This window comes from Notechis scutatus, chromosome 1, assembly GCF_049901735.1.
Source record: "Notechis scutatus isolate UNSWTSFEM ecotype Mainland chromosome 1, rNotScu1.2, whole genome shotgun sequence".
In the NCBI taxonomy this organism is placed as follows: domain Eukaryota; kingdom Metazoa; phylum Chordata; class Lepidosauria; order Squamata; family Elapidae; genus Notechis; species Notechis scutatus.
This window is the reverse complement of record NC_142009.1, coordinates 249,208,284-249,226,963: the sequence shown is the minus strand read 5'-3', so window position 1 is coordinate 249,226,963 and position 18,680 is coordinate 249,208,284. Positions and strand designations below refer to the sequence as shown.

The window sequence follows — 18,680 nt, the reverse complement described above, 5'->3', positions numbered from 1 at the left end:
ACCTGAGCACAACCAAGCCCCCACCTGAACAGAACACACCTCCAGCCAATCAGAAAATGGCCAACCCCCCAACCAATCAGAACACAGCCAAACCCCCAACCAATGAGAACACACCCCCACCCAATCAGAACACAGCCAAGCCCCCATCCAATCAAGTCACACCCCCATTAGCAGTTAAAAGGAAGAAGCAGCTGCAAGCTCACATCACTCTGAGAAGCACAGAGCTGAAGACAGAAGCCTGAAGATGATGAATGAGACTTCATCGAAACGTTGCCTAGATACTTCCAATCTTACGCGGGAGAAAACCCGAATAACCAAATATATATATATATATATATATATTTTCTATATATATATATATATATATATATATATATATATATATATATATATATATATATATATATATATGAGGTTCTCGGGGTATTTGTATGTGGATCTTTGGTTATTCGGGTTTTCTCCCGCGTAAGATTCAAAGTATCTAGGCAACGTTTCGGCGAGGTCCCACTCGCCATCTTCAGGCTGGTGCTTTCGGCTTAGTGCCAGTGCAAGCAGTGTGTGACCGGAGCTGCCATCTCTCTATATATACAAGTGGTGGGGGATGGTGTGCTGGGCTGGTTGGCTGTGCTGCAGCCTCTTGATTGGTTGATGGAGTTGATGTTGGTATAATGGGCTGTGTAATGGCCTTTTGTTGTAGAGATATCCTGAATCTTGTGCTGTCATCTCCTGGGTCGTTAGCCTCTTGTGTTTTAACGGCTTGGGTAATGGGTTGTGTGATGGGCTTGTGAGTTCTTTTGTTGTGGTATCCTGGGTCTTGCGTTGTAATCTCCTGGGTCGTTTGTGTTTTGATCTCTTTTCGATTAGCCTCCTGTGTAGTAACAGCTTGGGTAATGGGTTGTGTGATGACCTTGTGAGATTTATTGCTGTGGTATCCTTGGTCTTGTGCTGTGATATCCTGGGTCATTTGCTGTGTTGTGACTTCTTGAGTTCTTGAGGTGTAATTTCTTGAGTTTTCTGATGTGATGTCCTGAGCGGGTGGCTGTGATGTAGCATTTTGGGTTTTTAATATGGCTTTGAGTTTGGTGTCTGGGTCTGTGTTCGTTTGGCTTCGAGTTCGTGGTCGTGCCACATCTTCATGGTGGGGGTCAGTTCGCTTCATGTATGGTTCAGAGGAGTTTGAAGTGGGTAGTGATGCAGCTGCAGTGCGGCTTCTGGTCTGTGGTCGTGTCTCATCTTCTGTGTGGGTGTGAGTCTGATTTTTACGTGGAAGTGTGGTGGTGGCATCTTGTGTGGCCCTCATGGGTGTGGGTCTGGTGTCATTTATCATGTTGGGTACTCGTCTGTTCATGAGGGCGGGTTTCCAAATGGCTGGTAAGCGGGAGGTGTCATCTCTTTTATTCATGCTGTGTGGGCGTTTTTCTATCTCTATGGCTTCTCTGATTATTCTGCTGCTGTGGTGTTCAGTTTTGGCGATAGTTCTGGTATTTTTAAGGTCAATCTCATGTCCTGTGGCTTTGAGGTGTTGGACCAGGGAAGAGGTTGGTTCTTCTTTTTTGATTGAGTTCTTATGTTCTTCAACGCGTGCACTTATTCTTCTGTTAGTTTGTCCAATGTATGTGGTGAGGCAGGCAGTGCAGGGGATAAGGAGTATATGAAATCCCCTGCACTGCCTGCCTCACCACATACATTGGACAAACTAACAGAAGAATAAGTGCACGCGTTGAAGAACATAAGAACTCAATCAAAAAAGAAGAACCAACCTCTTCCCTGGTCCAACACCTCAAAGCCACAGGACATGAGATTGACCTTAAAAATACCAGAACTATCGCCAAAACTGAACACCACAGCAGCAGAATAATCAGAGAAGCCATAGAGATAGAAAAACGCCCACACCACTGGAGGTATCAGGGGGGATCTGTAAGTACCCGCCTGGATGAACACAAAAATGCAGTCAAAAAGCTGGAACACACTTCCTCACTAGTCCAACACATGGAAGCCACAGGTCATAGCATCAACTTCAATGGCACCAAAACCCTAGCCACTATAGAAAACCCTAGCCACAGAATCATCAGAGAAGCCATAGAGATTGAAAAAAGACCAGAAAGAAAAAAGACCAGGCTGTCAATCATTTGGAAGCCTGCACTCACAAACAAAAAAATCTCCACACCACAAGCCAAGCAAACACCTGGGCACAAACAGATCCCCCCTGATACCTCCAGCTCAAACACATCCCAACCAGGCACCCAGATGAAACCCAGCTTCCTAACTAATGATAGCCGTCCATTTACCCGAAGCCAAGCTGCACTAAAGGCCTCCAATAAAGTAACACAATGCTGCCAGCCAATCAAGGTACAAAAAGAGCCAAAAAACAGACAGAAGATATTAGAGACACCAATCAAGCAGAACACAGCAAACTCCGAGACCAATAAACACAGACCAAGACTCCCAACCAATCAGGATGAAGAAAAAACCATTCTGGCACAGCAATAGGCTGCCCCAAATTTAAATCTGAAACCACTGTAAAAGTCTGACTCACAGACGGACACAATATAGAAGCCTGATGATGGCAGATGAGATTCTGCTGAAACGTTGCTACAACTTTAAAAGCACCACTACTATGACGTGGGAAAATACCCGAACAAAGCTGAAGGATATATATATATATACATATATACATATATACATATATACATATATACATATATACATATATACATATATACATATATACATACATACATACACATATATATATATATATATATATATATATATATATATATATATATATATATATATATATGTATGTGTGTGTGTGTGTGTGTGTGTGTGTGTGTGTGTGTGTGTGTGTGTGTGTGTGTTGCTAGAGACTTAACGATTGGAGGTGCTTCAATCTTAAACCTTTAATTTCAGAAAGGTGTAAGCTAATAATACATTGACAAGTAGAGGGTAGGTTTACAAGATCTGTTTTGCAATCAATTTACAAGACAGTGTCCTGCTTTCAAGACTTTTAAGATATGTCTAGGGAGCCTGATTAAAATGAAGGAGTTAAGGAATAAAGTGTCTCTCTAAAGATGCTAAGCTCAAGAATTTGGGTTCAGTAGCAGACACAGTTGTTCACAAGTGGCTTTGCAGACAAACACACAGAATCCTATTTGTTGTTTTTCTGGTTTCTATTGTTGCAGGATTAAGCACTGGAAATGCTTGTCAATCAACCATGGAATTGCTGTCAAATCCTAATCTGATGGAATGTCTCTTTGTGGTTTTATATGCATAGAAAGAAGAGTTTAGATCAGTTATATTCTCCTCTGTTAAGAGTGTGTCCATATTTATTTCAAGACAGATACATATTTGGCCCTGGAGAGGACAAAGAGAGAGACAAAAATAAGCCATTAATCTCAACCTCTATGGTTAGGAATATCTTGGAACCATTGGAGAAAGAGGAATATATTCATATCAAGTTACAAAAATATCATTAAGATGTAATCTTAATGAGTTCACAGGAGAAACTAAACAAGAAGGAAAGCCAGGAAGATAAAGGTCAAACAAGAAATAAGTAATGGACTATGATTTAAAGGTAGCTGGGAACTTTTATCTTTCATCAACCAGGGAAGTTTACTTGCATTCTGATTTTTATATAATAGACGCCTACTCAAAAATTCTGTATGTAAGTGGTAGTCTTTGTAATCTAACTGTAGCACCTACTGCACAGGGAATTGCACAATGCAATTGTTTTCACACATTTAAAATGCTAGATTTTCTATTCAGAAATAAAAGAGCATATGATCTGCAATTCTGCATGGGGGTATATGTTTATACACAAATACTCTTCTGCAGGATAATCTCAGTACTCAAGCCCAGATAACTTAAACTAGAGCAGTAAAATTATGATACTCTATCATCAGTTTTGTGGAGTAGGTAGGAGCAAAATTTTCAGATTTTCAGCTTCCTTCCCCCAATAATTGGGAGGTTTATAGGAATGGATATAAGGAACAAAATGAATAGTATGAATGCTTTGAGTTTAAATCAGTAATAACTAATCTCATTGCTTAAGGTCCCAGCCTCCCCTTCCCACTCCTAATAACAATACCAGAGTTTGTCTTTTGGAAGGCAGCCATTAAGTGCTATACAAAACTATGACATGTACAACTTTAAAGGTAACCAAAGATTTACTCCCTTGCATTAGCTTGTACATGTATACACATGATCTTGGAAAAGGTATAAACCATGACAATTTGAGAATTTGAAGTACAATTTGCATTGATCTTTCTCCTTACAAAAGTACTTCTGTATGTCACTCTTATCATAATGTATTATGTCTGACATGTGTTGGTTGTTGAAACCAAGTGTAACCTGGCAGTTGCACTATCTGAGTGGTTCACGTTTAGTAGTGCTCTGCAATTTGTTCCTAAGAACATAAAGTTGTCTAGACTCTTTGGAAGCAAAGCTTGACCTTGTCAAAATATTTGGAAACCTTAATAAGCAACTTGGCACTCTGCACAGCTCTTCTGGATGTAACACAAATACTGAAATCAGTTTCTTTCATATGCTAACTACATTGCTATCATTTGTAACTCTGGAAGAGTACTGAACAGGATTTTGCTCTGCTGCTGGCCATGTCAGGCTTTGCTTTCATGGATATGTAATGAACACATGTTTGCCTCTTGGAGATGGAGCATGTGATCATCCCATGGTGATCAGGTGTTAAATGAGCCTGCACCAAATGTGTAAAATTCAGGGGGAGGAAATCAAAGTAGTAATGTAAAAACTCAAAACATTTTCCTAATATCCATTGTGCCTTTTTGTATAATTTGCTGTTTCATATCCCAGCACCATTTGGGTCTGCTTCCACCCAGTAACATGGGTAACGGCTTCTGTTTCTTCCATGGCACTGGCCTCTTCTGAATCTCTGATGCATATCATACTGAATGTAAAAGCTGTCCTTTCATGCAACATTCATTTCAGCTGGATATTCTTCTGAAGGAATGTTCTTTTCCCAGCTATACTCCAAAAATGAAAAACCTCTCTTTTTGGTCCAATTAGTCGGTTTATGTATTTGATCAAATCAACTGCATGAAAGTTAGCTTTGAGAATTGACTTTATCTTTTTTCCTGAACAGTTTTGCCAAGTGAATCTAAAATTGTTCTAACTGCTAATTTTTATTTCAGAAGACATTTGTTGTCTTTCATGAGAACATAAATCCTTCTGAAACATTGAGCATAGAGGATTATATAAGCCATTTGAGTTATTCTTATGGAACCTGATGGCTGATGGGTGAATCGGATTCTCCAATAGGTTTGTGAAGAGAAGTAAAAATCCTTTAATGCTATTTTTAAAAAAAGGTTAGGTACTTGTGACAAGGTAATTACTGTAGAGTATAACAAAGTAACAACAGTTTCACGTATCAATTCTCATTACAAAGCACCAATGATTTTGTGTTTTGTCATACATAAAGCTGCTTTCACAGAGGAAAACAGTATGTCAGGTAAAAGACTCTAATGACAACCTTCTCTCTGATGAAAAATATTTCTGTATGCAGGAAATAATTTTTACATAGAGGTCAAACATTTGATGCATCACACACAGTCTGAACTAATATAGTCACATTTTGCACATGATGTAAATTGAAATGAAGAATGAATTCTATTTATTTCAGGCAACTGATGCATAGCTAGTTAACATAACTTTTATAGAAGTTGCTAAAAATATTAATGTTGGGCTGAATTAAATATTAAAACTCCAGTTTAAAAAAAAGGAAGTGGTGGTGAATTATGTTAATTTGATGTCAGAAGACATTTGCTTTTCTTGAAAAAGGCTGACACAGGTTTGGAAAAGATTGTAATGCTTAAAAGAACCAAGAAGATAAAACATTTGAAATTCTGAACCAATAAAAGTTTCACATTCACATTATGAGTTAAATTACATGAATGAAAAGCTTAATGCCTCAAGCAGAATATAAGACCTCTTCCATAAAACTAATTGAAAAACAGAGACAGTACCCTAGAGATGAGCAGGTAGACAAAAAGTAAGAACCATGCACTGTACTCAGGGGATGTTGTGAAACAGAATTGCATGAAAGATACAACTTCAATCATCCATTCTTTTAAAAGCACCATCTAATAGGGAATAAGTCAGGTGGAGATGGGAAATACATATATGATTGGAAAATGAGTCCAAGTTGGATGGACAATGATGACATAAGTGACCAAAGTTTCAATCATCAGAAGTATAAGGTTAAAACTGAACTCAGCATATTATTTTGTGTCTACTTATTTTATTATTTGTTTAAAACATTTATATAGCTGCCCATCTTTCAACCAACTCTGGGAAGCTCCCACTCAAAAATCCAAAACAACAACAACAAGCAAACCAAAAAACCCACCCCACCACCAAATCACTTAAAATTATAAAATACAATGAATTAAAACATAAAAAAATCAATAAAAACCTGGTGCCAATCAGTTCTAATGTGTATCCAATATATGATATAAAAAGGGAAATTAGTCTGAACTATAAAGCTACAGTAAAAAAAAATTCTTGTAAATGTCTCTAATTATAAATAAACAGAAATTGAAAGGATACAAGATTACCAGAAGTATATTTTTCTTTTTAAGCCGTCAACCATGTTTAGAGAACATCTTCAAATTCCTGACTTTATAGAGTTTGCTTCATGAACCCCTTGATACATATTTTTAACATTATTTGGGCAGAGGTTTCATTATTGTTTCAGTTCACTTTTAATTTAATTGTCTGAGAGTGGTTTTCTAGTCTTTAAGTGCAAAGTCTGGAGTATGACACTGATGGAGCATGATCGCTCCATTTGCAAAACTGTTTTTAAACTTGTTGAATAAAGATAATTTCTGAAAAACTGATGCCCTTGCAGGTTTTTTTTAAAAAGGAAAGGAAACGATGCTCTGACACTGAAATATAAGGCACAAATGTATTGAAAAATTATTTGCCTGAAGGATTAAAACAGATATAAGAATGAATAGAGGATATTGTAATATAAATGGATGAAGCATTTTCATTAGCTTCTGAATATAATCTCATTGGATTCCTTTTGAAAGACATTAAAGGCACTTTTATCTGTAGGCTATCCTGTTCACACCTGGCTGGTTCTATTCCAGAAACTAGTTTCTGTTTCTCACACAATTAAAGTTGCAAATCACAAGTTGCTTAATTTTTTTCACTATAAATCTTTGAAATTAAGTAGTAACTGGATAGCACAAACATGTTTTTTTTACAGCAGAGTTTGCAATATCAAAGTTCCAGAATGCAGCTAACCTAAGCCATAGCAGATCTGGCAATATGGCAGATTCCCAGCAGAATATATTCAGGCTCTACGTTCCAAAAATTAGGAGGTAACAACTGGAGCTGAAACTGCTTAGTGCTGTGGGAGCAGTAAAATGGAAGCAAGAAGTAATTTGCAGAATGTTTTCTTTTGTTTTAAGTAATGCAGTCTTCACTGCTCTGCTAGTCAGAAGGTTGTGTTATTTGAACCAAGAACTCTTCTATGCTTAGAAGAATTTTAACTCTTGGCTTTTTGCATGCTTCTATGCTTGACTGTAGCTATATATTTTGTCTCGTGGGATATTGGGATATTTTCATCAGGGTGAAATATTATATTGCCACTTTCTGTTTAAGAAAACAGTCTTTTGCTGAATGACAGATAAATAAATTAGAAAATAGAGGGAGGGAGACACAGAGACAAGAGACAGAAAGAGATCACATTCATACACATCCTTATGTTATTTTTTTCCAGATTTATACATCTGCTTTCTATGGAATGTAAGAATCTGAATGTAGTTTTATTTATTTATTTATTTATTTGATTTGCCAATTGTTTACAAGATAATAAGTATAAGTGTATACATAGTTGTGAATACATGAAATGGTTACATATAAGAAAAATAAAAGAATAGAGAAACAATAGGACAGGGACGGTAGGCACGTTGGTGCGCTTATGCACGCCCCCTACAGACCTCTTAGGAAAGGGGTGAGGTGAATAGTAGACAGTCTAAGGTTAAAGTTTTTGGGGTTTGGGGAAGAAACTACAGAGTCGGGTAGAGTATTCCAGACATTGACCACTCTATTGCTGAAGTCGTATTTCCTGCAATCAAGTTTGGTGCGGTTAACTTTGAGTTTGTATCTATTGTGTGCTCTTGTGTTGTTATGGTTGAAGCTGAAGTATTCATTGACAGGTAGGACATTGCAATGTATGATTTTATATACCATGCTTAAATCAGACCGAAGACGGCGTAATTCAAGGTTTTCTAGTTCTAGAATTTCAAGTCTGGTGGCATAAGGTATTCTACAACGAGTAGAGGAGTGGAGAACTCTTCTTGTGAAATATTTCTGGACTTTCTCAATTGTGCTAATATCAGATATGTAATGTGGGTTCCAGACTGATGAACTGTATTCGAGTATTGGTCTAGCAAATGTTTTGTATGCTCTGGTTAGTAGTGTGATATTACCAGAGAAAAAGCTACGTAGGATTAGGTTAACAACTCTTAATGCCTTTTTGGCTATGTAGTTGCAGTGGGCTCTAGCACTTAGATCATTAGAGGTGAGTATTCCAAGGTCCTTTACAGAGCTTGGGTCATCAACAAGATCTTGACTATTCAGCTTGTATTTTATTTTCTGATTTTTTTTGCCAATATGTAAGACAGAGCATTTATTTGTTGAGATTTGAAGTTGCCATTTGTTTGACCATTCTGATACATAGTCAAGATCTTTTTGTAGGGTAGCAGTATTGTCTGTGGTATTGAACAGCTTTACATCATCAGCGAAAAGAACGCAATTGCTCTTAATATGATCACAGAGGTCATTTATGTAGAGTATGAAGAGAGTTGGTATGGTGGATTGACATTTGAAATGAGACACAGGGAACTGTCTCTGAGAAAATGCCAACCCTGAGAGAACTCAGGTAGCAGTATTTATTGAGAAAAAACACAAGCAAAAATACAGTATGCATATTCAGAAAACAATGACCTCAACAGAATTACCTCACCAGCATGAGAACACACAATCTTGGAAAGTCCCAGATGTTACCTTGCTAGGATGAGATCATACAGCCACGGAAAGTCTCATGGGAAAGTCTGGAAAGTCCCATGAGAAAGCACAACTGTGTACCTTGAACTTTCACCCATTTTCCTATTCCTTCTAAACTTGCAGAATCAAACAGGATGAGACACTCATGAGCAAAGGTACTCCTACCCCCACCAAGAATGCCCACATCTCCCTAGACTTACTGCTAGTATTTCAAAGGCCTTACAGAAAATGATAAAATGATCAATAGATTATATTACCACATTCCCTCCTTTTTTATTTATTCAAAGATAGGGGGTGTTTTAGTGGCATGGTACACAGTTCCCTCATGACCTGATCCCACACGCTGGAAGACTGAGGTACACATTTGTAATAGATTAGGAATACATTGAATAAAACAACATAATAAGATACATATAGCAATAATAATAACAACCCCTTGCAATAAGGAGCGAAACCATGATCCATCAGGAAGCCAGGACCACAGACTGTCCCAGAATGATGCATTAAACCCATCGGCTCCAGATTGATGCTGAGCAATACGATCTTCCATGTCCTGAACAGTTTTTGTAATGTTTGGCTCATAATTATGTATAAAAACACAACAATGTGAATGAATTAAAGCACAAACTCCTCCTTGGGCAGCTAACATAATATCTAAAGCATATCGATTTTGCAAAGTAACTTTACGAATTTCAGACATTTCTACATTAATCATCTTAATATTCTTTATAGTATCATTAAACATAGCAACAGTAAAATTATTTAAAATATGAATATCCCTATAGTTCATAGCAATTCCCAAAGGCGGGATAAGACCTCGGGAAATTTGTGTCCATAGATTACCTCCCATGGTTAGACCTGATTCCAGCTCACGCTTGTTGCGGATTCTGCCTTCCGGCAACTGATCCAGTTTATAAATTACAGGTATTACATACCCCAATGTGCATATCCCAGACCAATTCCTGGGAACCTCCCGATACCCATACTCCCCACATAGGAACCACACATCATTCCCCATAGCCCAAGGCTCCCCCCGGGCTACCTCAGAACCATTCTTCATCTTCTCAAGATATTGACACATATAGCACTGAGGAGAATTGAACTGAGGGAGACAGGTATAATTCTGCACACTGCTATTATAACAGATGGTTGGCATTTGAAAAGTGACATTACACCTGGACCAATTCCCTAAGAAAGTTCCTCCAGAGTCATTTCGGGTGAAGCATACATACGCCCTTCCCTTTAAAGACACCTTGACCTTAGCCGTCACATTCCGATTATAATGTGTGCATTTTTTCTTTTTGAACATCTGGAATTGCTCTGTTGTAGCACAAGACAACTGTTTTCTCCAGGTTGCATTCTTTATTAAATCTTTTTCCTCAAAAGGCACTCCATGCAATGTTAGTCCTTCTCCCACTCTCCCAGGAAGGTGCATACACAACCAACAATTGGTGATGTTCAAGTTTTTGGCAGTTGTGCGCAAATCTTTAATGTAATTATTATTTGTCCACAAGTCATCGCCCAAATCTCCGGCACGCTGAACATGCTGTCGCTGCTCTCTCCGCACCCGAGCAGCCCAGGACAGATTAGGCAGAATCAGCAGGATCAGGAACCACAGATGCGCCATCCTGCTCCTCCGAAACTTCCTTCACAGGTGCCTGCGAATGATCAGGTCGAACACACCGACCAGGAACCCAACGAATTTGACCAAGATGTTCAACTGCTGCATAACCACGTCCCCACGTTATCAGCTCAGCAGGAACCCATGCCGGATCCGGAAGGAACCGCACCAACACCCGAGGTCTCACCGCATCTGTAGAAGGAGAAGAAAAATGCCTGCTGGCCGCGCTCGCAGGGGGGTTACCAGACAAATTTAAAAAATTTAAAGTATATAAAGCTAGATTTAATTGATCTTGAATCGCCGGAAGCCCCAGGAGCTTCCCTCCTTTTTTATTTAATTTAGTCAACATGGTCTTGAGCGTGGAATTATGACGTTCTACAATAGCTTGCCCAGTAGAATTGTATGGAATCCCAAATTTATGTTCCACGAACCATTGTTTGCAAAACTGATCAAAACCGGTGCTCCAATAGGCCGCACCATTATCAGTTTTTAAAGTTTTAGGTGTACCAGCAACTGAAAAAGTCTTAATGCAATGATTGATGACATGTTTAACCATCTCACCTCTTTGAGGGGTAGCCATTAAAAATCCTGAGTAAGTATCCACAGTCACATGTATATATTTCCAGGGCGCAAATGGCGGATATTGAGTAACATCCATTTGCCAAATCATTGAAGGTTTCAACCCTCTGGGGTTAACTCCCATAGGGATAGTCGTGCCCTGCTTTGAACAAGTTGGACATTGTTGAATTATGGCAGCAGCTTCTGCAGTAGTAAGTTTGAATTGCTGTGCCAATGCTTTAGCGTTTTGATGAAAATAACTATGACTGTCCCATGGCTGGACAGTGAGAACTGAAGTTACAGCACTGTCAGCTTTGGCATTACCTTGTGATAAAATTCCAGGCAAATTACTATGACTACGAATGTGAGCAACAAAACACACATTCACACGCTGCTCCAAACATCCTTGTAACAGCAAAAGCAATCTTAAAATATCAGGTGATATTCCAGGAGACAAATAAGAACCTGCTACAAAGGGTAACAAATTATACACATATAATGAATCCACTATTAAATTAAAATCCTGATTGTGAAAATTTTGAAAAGCCAAAACTACAGCAGCAAGTTCTGCCTGCTGGGCAGACTTCTGCTCTGAAGTCACTTTTGTATGCCAAATTCCAGATTTATCTTTCCAAACACAAGCACCAAAAACTTTCCCTCCATCAGTAAAAACTGTAGGAGCATCTGATATAGGCTGAGTTACAAAAAGACTTGCTAAATTAATTCTGACTGATTTATACAAAGATAGCCTAGGATCGGCTGGAGGATGACAAGAAAACTTCCCTGGCCAGGAATGTACCAAAACCTGCAAAAACTCACTATTGCAAATCATCTGTTCCCAGGTAGCTAAAGCAAAAGGAACATAACATGTTACTGGTTCCATACCGGCAATAGCCTTGCAGCGCTGACGAGCACGATTAAAAATATCAGCAAGCTGTTCTGTGATACAATTTATGGATTTCGATGGTGTATGAGACAAATGAATCCATTCCAGAATCCTTAAAGCAGTTTTTTCTTTTACCTGAACTATCAATGCAGTAGCCCTTCGTTCTGAGATTAAAATCACTGATAATGGACAATCTAGCAAGCATCTATCTGTCCATCTATGGCTTAAAACTTGTTCAATCAATGACAAAATCCCTTTTTGTTCTTCATTTAAGGTTATTATGTCAGATGCTTGTTTAGCACTAGCCAAAGCTTGAAACAAAGGACTTAATTGAAGAGTAGTTAAACCCAAATACGGCCTGATCCAATTTATATGACCCAAAAATTGTTGTAAACCCACTAAGGTTAAAGGATTAGGAAGAACAAATTCCAATTTCAGGGGTGTAATGTGACTCAGGAATAATTTATGACCTAAATAGGCAAAAGGATATTCTTTTTGCAATTTTTCAGGACTAACTATTAGGCCTTTCTCCTTTAGTATAGCAGTTAAAAGAATGACAGCAGAATTCATGGCATCATCAGAAATATTAGCAGCTATCAAAATATCATCCATATAATGATAAACCTTCCAATCCGGGAATTTACTCCGAAAAGGTTGTAAAGCCCAATCCACAAACATTTGACACATTGTAGGACTATTTAACATTCCCTGCGGAAGGACAGTCCATGCGATCGCTTAGCGGGCTGCCCCTGATTTATACTCAAAATAGTAAAAGCAAACAAATCTACATCTTCAGGGTGCAAAGGAATGGAGAAGAAAGCATCTTGCAAATCTAACACTCTTATATTCCATCCATCAGGTATTAAATTAGGATTAGGCGTTCCACACTGAAGTGGACCCATTGGCTTTAATATAGAATTTATGCTCCTCAGATCATGTAAAAATCTGTATTTTCCAGATTTCTTTTTGATAACAAAAACTGGAGAATTATAAGGACTAGTGGTAGGCACTATATGTCCTTTTTCTAATTGTTGTTGAACCAATTCATGTAAATGAACTAATTTCTCACTAGTCAAAGGCCATTGGTCTATCCACACTGGCTCCTGTTGGAGTAATTGTAATTTTAATAACTCCACAGGTGGGTGTTCAGTCATCATGAATGACAACCCTTGTATCAAACTGTTGCATCAAATCTCTGCCCCACAAGTTAACGTGAAGGCGCAGAACAATCGGTTGGACAAATGCAACAGCCCCTCCCTGCTGTGTTTTAACTCTAAGAATCTTCCTACTAACCCGTGCGTCTTGAAGTCCTCCGACTCCTCGAACAGACGGTGTAGGATCTGTCGGCCACTCCCTAGGCCACTCACTTTCACTGATCACAGAGACATCTGCTCCAGTGTCCAGCACTCCAGTAAACTTTCTGCCTTCAACCAAAAGAGTTAATTTTGGTTTGTCATTTTGCCTAATACCTTGCATAATAGAAAACACACTAGACTCCTTAAACCTATCCATAGATCCAAATCCACCCTGACAAATTCCATCTGACTCTCCCAAAGACATATTTGGCAAAACTATAAGCTGTGCAAAACAATCCCCTTTTTTCAAAGATTGAGGGACAGGTGAATGAACCTGAATTTTGATCTGACCCTCATAATCCGAATCAATAACCCCAGGAACCACAAACAATTGACGCCTATGAGCCGATGATCTAGGAAGAAGAAGACCCACAGAAGCCGGAGGCAACGGTCCATAGAAATCCGTTGACCCTAAACAAACCACATGTGGAAACCCCAATTCCAAATCCTCGGCTAATGGAAGATCAATTCCTGCTGAACCTTTAGTAGCTGTACCTCTCTCTGGTGGCTCCAACCCTTTGGACATTACTTCACTCTTTAGAGTAGGGAGAATGCCCTGATCCCTGCTTCCTAGTTTTTTCCCTCAGAATGAAGTCTGCACTGATTTGCCCAATGGTATCCTTTCTTACATTTCGGGCACACTGATTTAGGACGAACACCCTGTCCCATTGATCTCTTATTCTGCTGACTTTGACCTCCTCCAGGAGCCCGACATTGCGCTTTAAAATGTCCAGGCTTCCCACAATTGAAACAATTCCCCTTTTGAGCATGTCCTGTTTGTAAAGCCAGAGCTAAAGTCTCCATGTTAAAAGACTGACTCCCAACCTTCCTACATGCATTAATCAAATCCGCAATTTCTCGCTCTCCACTTGCTACAAGTGGATTTAAAATCTTTCTGCAATCTGTGTTAGCTTGTTCTACTGCTAACTTTAAAAGCAACTCTTTCTGGGCGAATTGATTATCAATTTGTCTTTCTATAGCCAATTTCAGTCTGCTAATGAAATTTTCATAGGGTTCATTGTTCCCTTGTTTGATGTTAGTAAAGGTCTTCTCACCACCTTCGCCGTCAGGGAGAGCCCCTACGGCTTGAAAAAATTAATTGTGGGAGAAGAACGAACCCTTCCTCAGGCATACCATCTCTCTGTTGTTCCACTGTTGTAAAATTACCAGCTCCGTAAAGCTGATCTGGGGTAACATTTGCTGTTCCCCTCTGGACTGCCAGCTGTCTCCATTTCTGATCTAACACCAAATATTGAGCTGGAGTTAAAATCATATTCAACAGAGCTTTCCAGTCAGCCGGAATCATTTTATTTCCATAACCAACTGCTTCTAACAATGCCTGAGTATATGGCGATCTAACACCATATTCTTTTGCTGCTTGCTTAACTTCCCTCAAAATCCTGAGAGGTAAAGGCTTCCACTCCCGCTGCGGATTCAACGCAGCGTCCATGACAATTTCTACTGGATTAAGTTGAACTTCTACTCCAAACTCCACCAAATCATCTCCTGATAATTCCCCTCTATTCTTTGCTTCTTGAATAGCTGCAGTAACTGCATCCACCTGAACCCTTAAAGGTAAACTCTTATCCTCTGACAGAGTATTTCTAGCGCCAGACAGTCCCCCAGATTTATCTGGAGGTGCCGTCAGCGGCAACAAACGTACCGCATGGTAAAGCGGCAAACCTTCTTCAGGGGGTGCTAGGAGCGGTTGTTCATAAGTAGCTAACGCATCCATAATCACCCTCCAGGTTAACAAAATTGAAGAAGGGGCACGAGGTTCCTCGTGCAAAAATTTCCCTATCTTTTTCCAGGACTCTACTTTAATACTACCTCCCTCCGGATATGACTTAATATTTTTCCAAACATACTGTAGTAAGTCCTCAATTTCTTTCTTTCCTACAGCACAACCCCTACTGCCAATTCCAAACCCAAAACTATTCCCAATGATCCCTCTCAATTCCCTGATGTGCTCTTTCTGAGCCTTCGAGAGATCTCCCCCCATACTCACGAAAAGAATCTATCTTCGTCCAGCGAAGAAGATGAGGGCCCAGTCGACGTCCGCGACGATGAGTATAGGATGCGGGAAACGTATAGCCTTCCAAGCTATCACGTCGGGGTCACCATTTATGGTGGATTGACATTTGAAATGAGACACAGGGAACTGTCTCTGAGAAAATGCCAACCCTGAGAGAACTCAGGTAGCAGTATTTATTGAGAAAAAACACAAGCAAAAATACAGTATGCATATTCAGAAAACAATGACCTCAACAGAATTACCTCACCAGCATGAGAACACACAATCTTGGAAAGTCCCAGATGTTACCTTGCTAGGATGAGATCATACAGCCACGGAAAGTCTCATGGGAAAGTCTGGAAAGTCCCATGAGAAAGCACAACTGTGTACCTTGAACTTTCACCCATTTTCCTATTCCTTCTAAACTTGCAGAATCAAACAGGATGAGACACTCATGAGCAAAGGTACTCCTACCCCCACCAAGAATGCCCACATCTCCCTAGACTTACTGCTAGTATTTCAAAGGCCTTACAGAAAATGATAAAATGATCAATAGATTATATTACCACAGTTGGTCCTAGAACACTGCCTTGGGGGACACCACTATTGACAGGTACAGAATTTGATAGGACGCTCCCAATTTTGACCATTTGTTGTCTGTTTGCCAGGAATGCTTCTATCCAGTTATTCAGTTGTCCAGAGATACCATAGGATTTTATTTTTAGGAGTAGTTTGTCGTGTACCACTGAATCAAAGGCTTTACAGAAGTCTTTGTAGATTGCGTCTATTGCTTTGCCCTGGTCGAGTTGTGTCGTCCATATGTTTTTGCAGTGTAAGAGTTGCAGATTACAGGATAGTTTTTTTCTGAAACCAAATTGTTTATTGGAGAGTAGGTTGTTTGTCTCTAAGTGGAGGATGATGGATTGGTTAATAATTGATTCCATGACTTTACAGGTGACGCAGCATAAGGAGATTGGTCTGTAATTTTCAACTAGGCTTGGGTCTCCCTTTTTGAAGATGGGGATGACTGTGGCTTGTAACCATAGGTTAGGCAAGGAGCTGGTCCTGAAAGATTTTTCAAAGATTATGCTTAGAGGTTTGGCTATGGCAGTGGATAGCTTTTTTAAGAAGTAGGCACATATTCCATCCAGTCCAATAGATAGAGATGGTTTTAGATTGCGTAGTGCTTTTTCAACATTGTCTTCTGTAAAATCGATATGTATTAGATCATTGTTGTTATCTGTGGTACGGCTAGGAAATACTGGGCATGATCCGTTGCTGTTTACAAATACTGAGCCGAAGAATGTGTTAAAGAGGTTGGCTTTAATGGTGTCGTCGTTGCAGTCTTTTTGTCTAGATTTCTATTTCAGCATTGTGGAATAATAATATTTGAAGATAAATTACTGTTTTAGGTCAAAAAGGCTTCTGAGAACTGAAGCAAACTTTATAAATAAAATACTACCCTTTCCCTCCCCTTAAATAGCTCTTGATTGGACCAGGTCAACCAACAAGTCACCAAATTCCAAAGTGCAGTGTGCTTTCTGTCACATAACTCCTGGCTTCTTCCACCACTTCTGTAATTCACTTCTGCTAACCCTCCAATTTGTTTGTATTCCTAGTGGCTGCCAAGCTCACATAACCAGCCTGTTTCTTTGCGCTGCTCAGTCCTCTTGAGTTGTTTTTCCCTCCTAAAAAAACAGAACTCCCTAAGCAAGGCTAGTATGCAGGCACTCCTGGATTTACAATGGTAACTGAGTTCATAATTACACTTGTAATTTTTGTAGTTCTACATCAAGTGGCCATATTTAAAGTTATGACTGTTTTTTTTTACAGCAATCATTAAGCAAACGCCAAGGTCCTTAAGTGAATCCATTTCCCCAATGAGTGTTCTTTGATGGAAGCCAGAAGTAAATGCTGAAATTATTTTTTTTACAAATCACAGTCATGTGATTGTGGGATGCTGCAAACAGCTATAAAGCTGAGCCAGTTGCCAAGCATTCAAAATGTGATCACGTGACTGTGAGGGTGTATGCAGCCATCCTAACTCCAAAAATGCATTGTAAGTAGCTCTGGGGAGGCTGTCATAACTTCAAATGGTTGTTAATCAACAAGTTGCATGTTGAGGACAATCTGTGTATGATTCCCTCTGCCTTCAATCACATTATTGTCCTAGCAGTCCTGAGAAAGTTGTCAGATATTCAATAGTTGTTGTTTTTTAACCATGCAAATCATGCATTGCTTTGAGAAAGCAGATAAATCAGAATTCAGAAACAGGGAAATGATGTTCTTCCCCACAATTAGTTTAATGCTACATTTCAGGACCAGACCATTTTGGATGCGTATAATTGATGAAATGTAGTAAGAAATGATAGGGCTCCTCGAATTTTCCTTCACTGAGCCTCTTTTGAGCAATTTTATCCAATTTTTTTATGTTTAAGGCAGATTGTGTTTGTACAACAACCACCTTTCATTAATTGCAATTTTTATTACAGCTGAATCCAGTTACCTGCCCAAATAGTTTTCCAGTGAGTTTTTGAAGACAGGGAAAAATAAAAAATGAAAATAGTCAAGGCATAATATTTGAATTCAACATTTTAACCTCTTAATTTTGCTATATATTAGAGGCATCCTCCTCTTTCCCCCCCTCCACAGTATTCTCCATCCCAAGGGAAAGTTGCCCTGGAGTGTACTAGGAGAACTATAAACCAAAGAAGTTCTATTAAACTTTAATAGAAATTTTTAAAAGAAATATCATGCAATATCATGCAGCCCACCTAGATTTAATCATAAACCTCTCTACCAGATGTTTCTTGGGGGAAAGGGAGCTGGGGAGATTAAAAAAGGTAAGAAGGCAATCATAGTGGGGACTGTCTAAGCTCCATTTGGGTTTGTTTTGACATTTCACACATATATAGTAAAGGTTAAGGGTTTCAATTGCACTGGGAATTCATCTTTCTTGCTTCGATCTACCATGTGGTTGCCACTGCCTCCACTTTGAATAAAAACATTCAAAGCAACTTTTCTGCCTCCTGAACAGATTCTTTTTGTATGATGAAAGTTTTTCCAAGAAGTACTATTTAAAAGTGGGTTGAATGGTGAGGTAGGATTGTAGTTGCTTTCTCATCTCAAAGTACAGGCCTGCAGTCTGAATAATGTTATCTCTACCTGTGTATGTGGAAGAAGAATATTATGCAA

General features: G+C 39.1%; 1 protein-coding gene across 2 annotated transcripts in view; it reads left to right on the top strand.

Moving 5' to 3' along the window:
* The window catches only part of SPON1 (spondin 1), a 341,950-nt gene that overhangs the window by 150,477 nt on the left and 172,793 nt on the right, over positions 1 to 18,680 (top strand). The window lies entirely within an intron of this gene.